A 5,790-nucleotide genomic window follows, 5' to 3' on the forward strand; every position below is an offset into this window, starting at 1 on the left:
TGGCCTTAAAATTGCAACTGATCCTCTTATATAGTTCTGAGTATCTGGGATTATCTGGTAAATTGTACACTCTCTCTTTTCTTCCTTTTCCTTGGAATACGATCTCACTAGGCAACTCTGGCTGAAACTTGCTATGTAGAATGTGCTGGCCTCTAATGGAGATCTGTGGTGATATTGTGTTCCCCAAAATATTGTGTACCCTAATAAACTTATCTGGGGTCAGAGAACAGAACAGCCACTAGATATAGAGGCCAGAAAATGGTGGCACACACGCCTTTAATCCTATCACTTGGGAGGCAGAGATCCATCTGGATTTCTGAGTTTAAAGCCACACTGGAAACAGCCAGGCATGGTGACTCATGCCTTTAATCCCCACAAAGTGAGCCTTTAATCCCAGGAAGTGAGGGCAGAAAGCAGAAAGGTATATAAGGCCTGAGGACCAGGAACTAGAGACTGGTTAAGCTTTCAGGCTTTCAGCAGAACAGTTCAGCTGAGATCCATTTGGATGAGGACTCAGAGGCTTCCAGTCTGAGGAAACAGGATCAGCTGAGGAATTGGCAAGGTGAGATGACTGGGGCTTGTTCTGCTTCTCTGATCTTCCAGCATTCACCCTAATACCCAGCTCTGGATTTGTTTTTATTAATAAGACTCTTTAAGATTCATGCTACAGAGATCATCTTGCCACTGCCTCCAGAGAGCTAGGATTAAAGGCATATGCCACTATACCCACCAAGAAAGGAATTCTTAAACAAGGAACGGAAAACCAGAGATCATAAATACCTTCATTTTAAAAATGACTATTACGTGATGAACCTCAATCTGAGAAGTTATATTGTCTCCACATATAATGAATAAAAAATAGTACCTGAGTATAGAAGTAACTACTAAAATCAACAAGAAAACATAACCCAATAAGAAAATGAGTCCGTGATATGAATGTACAATACACAGAAGAGAGATCCAAATAACCAATAAGCCAATAAAAGATTGATTGACCAGAAGCAGGGCATGGTGCCACATTCCTGTAGTTCCAGCTACTCAAGTTGCTGAGGCAGGAAGGCAAGTGAGCTTAGGGTTTCAGGGTTAGACTAGGCAACAGTACAAGAGTCAATTTATTTGTTTATGTGTTTCGGTGTTTTATCTCCATGCATCACCATTTGCAAGCCTTGTGCTCATGGAGGCCAGAAAAGGGCATTAGATCCCCTGTAACTCCAGTTACAGGTGGTTGTGAGCTCCATGTGGGTGCTGGGAACCAAACCTGGGTCCTCTGCAAGAGAGCTAGTACTCTTAACCACTGAGCATCTCTCCAGCCTCATTTTTTTTCCTTTTGAGACAGGGTTTCATGTAGCCCAGACTAGCTTCCAACACAATAGGTAGTGGAAGATGACCTTGAACTTCTGATCCTCCTATGTCTACCTCTGAAATACTGAGATAAGAGGTATTCACCATGTTGTTAAATTCCTTCCCAGGGGGAGAGGTAATCAACATCTACTCCTTTTCCTAAGGTCCCAACAATGAGGCATGATTCCACCAAAGTTCACTCTGGGGAAACAATAAATTTATTGGACTTTCTTATAGAGCATAGGCTGGGGATTAGTTGCAGGGATGTGTGTGTTCCTCCCCCAGTAGGCTGCACCTCCAAAACTTTACTTAGAACGAATGGATGGGGGCCTTCCTGTAACCACATACATAGAGCCTCCTCCCCTAGTCTTTCCAGGCCTATATATTCTTGTCCTTCCCAGAGGCCACTTGCAATTAGGGCACAGTTGCATATGACAGGTGGCACAGGTGGTAGGAAGCAGCTGGATACTCAAGGGAGGGTCACATGACCTTCCCCACCCCTCCATGAGGGGGTATAACAGTCAACAGGCCCAGCTGGGATAACTGTTTTCCAAGAAGGTGCAGCTGAACTATTCAAGATGGTGGTTGCTTGGCTTGGAGGGCAGTCACTGAGGACACACCACCACACCCAGTTTATGTGTGCTGGATATTGAACTTTAGGGTGTATGTTAGGTAAATTCTATACCAACTGAGCTATCTCTGCACCCCCTAAGAGCCAATGTTTTTAAAAAAGAATTAAAAGTAAAAAAAAAAAATCACTGTACAGAATCTGAATCTCTCTGAGTTAGGCCCCACAGTGACCAACATCCTAGTTTCTAGTGGCCTCAACAATGACTAACTGGAGTTGACATATAAATATAGCTACAGTACCTTCAGATTCAACCTGAATCAGAATAATTCAGAACAAAAATGGCATGTGTATTGAACTTACACAGGTTTTAAATCATTATTATTCTTCAGCAACTAGCTGTCTTTGTTTATTTTATATTCTTTTGTATTGGAATCTTGCTTTGTTGCCCAGGCTGGCCTTGAACTCCTGAGCTCAAGTGACCATCCTGGTACAGCCTTCTGAGCGCTGGTGTTACAGGCATGTGCTACCATGTCATTTTATGAGAGATCTGTGAATCCAAAGATTTTTATGTCTGAGGGTGTATCCTTGTAGCCCCAAACTCCAGCTCCCTCTCCTTTCTGAGTCCCACACCATTTCCCAGAGATTCTCTCCTGGATTTGAGCTCTAATGTTTACAAGGGTAACTGGTTTGATATTGTACCCTGTGGCTGCTGTGGGATGGTCTGTATGTCAAGTGTGTTGCTGATTGGTCAATAAATAAATCACTGATTGGCCAGTGGCCAGGCAGGAAGTATAGGCGGGACAAGGAGGAGAATAAAGCTGGGAAGTAGAAGGCTGAGTCAGAGACACTGCCAGCCACCATGATGACAAACAGCATGTGAAGATGCTAGTAAGCCACAAGCCATGTGACAAGGTATAGATTAATGGAAATGGATTAATTTAAGCTGTAAGAACAGTTAGCAAGAAGCCTGCCACGGCCATACAGTTTGTAACCAATATAAGTCTCTGTGTTTACTTGGTCAGGTCTGAGCAGCTGTGGGACTGGCAGGTGACAGAGATTTGTCCTGACCGTGGGCCAGGCAGGAAAACTCTAGCTACAAATGGTGCCCAACGTGGTGGCAAGAGTTTCCACCTAAAAACTGAGAAAAAAGATTCTAAAACGGAGCTAAAAACAGTTCCTAATTATCTCTGTCAAATGAGCGGCAGCTGCCGGTTTGAGCTACTTGTGGGTTCCTAGCATGCACGCTTGACCTGCCGCCATATGGTGGGAATGAGGCCTCTGCAAGTGGCACATTGAGCTGCATGGTGGATTTAGCCTTTGCGAGTACAAAACAAAAAAAAAAAAAAAGAGGTTTTTGGACTACACACTGCTTGGATAAAAGCATAGACCCACGATAGCTCCCAGAGCTGGTGGAAAACGTACTACCGCCATGTTGGGAAACTGAGGTGTGTAGCTAGAGTTTTCCTGCCTGGCCCACGGTCAGGGCAAATCTCTCTCACCCGCCAGTCCCACAGCCACTCAGACCCAACCAAGTAAACACAGAGACTTATATTGCTTACAAACTGTATGACCGTGGCAGGCTTCTTGCTAACTGTTCTTACAGCTTAAATTAATCCATTTCCATTAATCTATACCTTGCCACATGGCTCGTGGCTTACCAGCATCTTCACATGCTGGTTGTCATGTGGCTGGCAGTGTCTCTCTGACTCAGCCTTCCACTTCCCAGCTTTATTCTCCTCCTTGTCCTGCCTACACTTCCTGCCTAGCCAATGGCCAATCAGTGTTTTATTTATTGACTAATTAGCAACACATTTGCCATACAGATCATCCCACAGCGGAGGTGGGCAGAGCCAGCAACCACAGCTGCTGCAGTTTAAAGCAATAGATTCACAATAAGACAGATTCAGATGTAATAGTTTACAATGTGTGTAAAATATACATAGGCTTGAAAGAGACAAAAAAGGTGATATATACAGTTATAGAAACAAATACATAGTTTTAAAAAATAAAGTCTTTATAGAGACAGTAAAATTAATATAAAAAATAAGCCACGTGAAGATGAAAATACACAGAGAATCTGGATTGTGTTGTCTTTGGGATTTTTAACTGTAGAAAAACATTTGATTGTAAAAGATGTTGAGTTAAACCAATATGTATATTTTAAAGGTATCTTGATTTCAAAATTTGGATATAAGGATATGTTGCTTTGGAAAAGAGACTCTGCTTTTGTTCCCACAGAAAGCCAAAGGCTATGGATTTGTTCCAGGTTAAGATACATCAGGTTTGACCAGCCAAGACCCCCTGAAAGGTCTCCGATGACACCATGGCCCAGATGATCCAACATCCAGAATGGTTTGAAGGCAACTGGCTCAGACAATACAGTCTCATGGACTATTCCATAATCCTAAAATTTTCTTTGTGTCCCCATAAGATACAGCGCCCCCCTCCAGCAGGAAGTAGTAAGAGAAGCTACGCCCAAATTCCCAAATTATATGTAATTTTACTTTGTTAAGGTTAAAACCTTCCTTTTTGAAAAAAAAAGAAAAAAGAAAAGGGGAAGTGCTGTGGGATGGTCTGTATGTCAAGTGTGTTGCTGATTGGTCAATAAATAAAACACTGATTGGCCAGTAGTTAGGCAGGAAGTATAGGCGGGACAAGGAGGAGAATAAAGCTGGGAAGTGGAAGGCTGAGTCAGAGAGACACTGCCAGCTGCCACGATGACAAACAGCATGTGAAGATGCCAGTAAGCCACGAGCCATGTGGCAAGGTATAGATTAATGGAAATGGATTAATTTAAGCTGTAAGAACAGTTAGCAAGAAGCCTGCCACGGCCATACAGTTTGTAACCAATATAAGTCTCTGTGTTTACTTGGTCGGGTCTGAGCGGCTGTGGGACTGGCGGGAGAGAGAGATTTGTCCTGACTGTGACCCAGGCAGGAAAACTCTAGCTACATGTGGCCATTGCCTTCCCTTCCCACATTATTTCTGAATTGCACTAATTGCTCCCTGGAACCACACACAGCACATGCTATACTTGAATCCTTGCCTCTGGACTCCTTTCTGGGAGAACCTATACTAATATCAGATCTATCTGGCTTCCATGCCAGCATGGATAAAACCTGAACCCTGATGACTGTGGGAACTTTTCAGAAGAGAGAAAAGTGCATACAAAGACAGACCAGATGATAGGCACATATTTCCAAACTGCCCAAGCCCTAGACTCTGCTCATAGACCTTCCAGACATCTGCTTTCTTTTAGTCCTCAATGAACATTGTGTACAATTGGCACCTTCAGCCTTTTGATTTTTATTTCTGAGATTGTAATCAAATTATATCATTTCCCCCTTCCCTTTCCTCCCTCCAAACACCTTCAGTCTTGACGTGCCTGGGTTCATAGCTAAACTCTGCCTCATTCCCAGCCTTCTCCTCCCTCCCCAGGGTCTCACTGTGTAGCTGGTCTGGAACTTTTTATGTAAATCACAGAGATCTGCCTTTTTCTGCCTTCTGAGTGGTGGGATGAAATGCCCATGCTACTCCATACTCGGCACATGGCACTGTGGTAAGAGTGGGGGTGGAGAAGGACAATGGTGTGGACCCCTGGTGAGGGCACTGGACACACTGTAGGGTGTGCCAAGTGTGTAACTGATCTGGAAAGTAGAATTTGCTTCAGGGGACAGAAGAGGCGGGAGCTGCTGCATAGCAACAGAATATGCATAGGGGACCCTAGGAGACCCGGGGCTATAAACAAAGTTTATGATTTCAGGAACATGGCCTGGGCAGTGTGAAGGGCATGAGGGCATGAAAGACCACTGCTAATGCACATGGCTTCCCAACTATGGCGCCCCTACCTTCACTGCAGCCTGGGCGCACAGCTTTTT

The sequence above is a fragment of the Peromyscus californicus genome, unplaced genomic scaffold, assembly GCF_007827085.1.
Source record: "Peromyscus californicus insignis strain IS unplaced genomic scaffold, ASM782708v3 Scaffold_7__1_contigs__length_154581171, whole genome shotgun sequence".
NCBI lineage: Eukaryota > Metazoa > Chordata > Mammalia > Rodentia > Cricetidae > Peromyscus > Peromyscus californicus.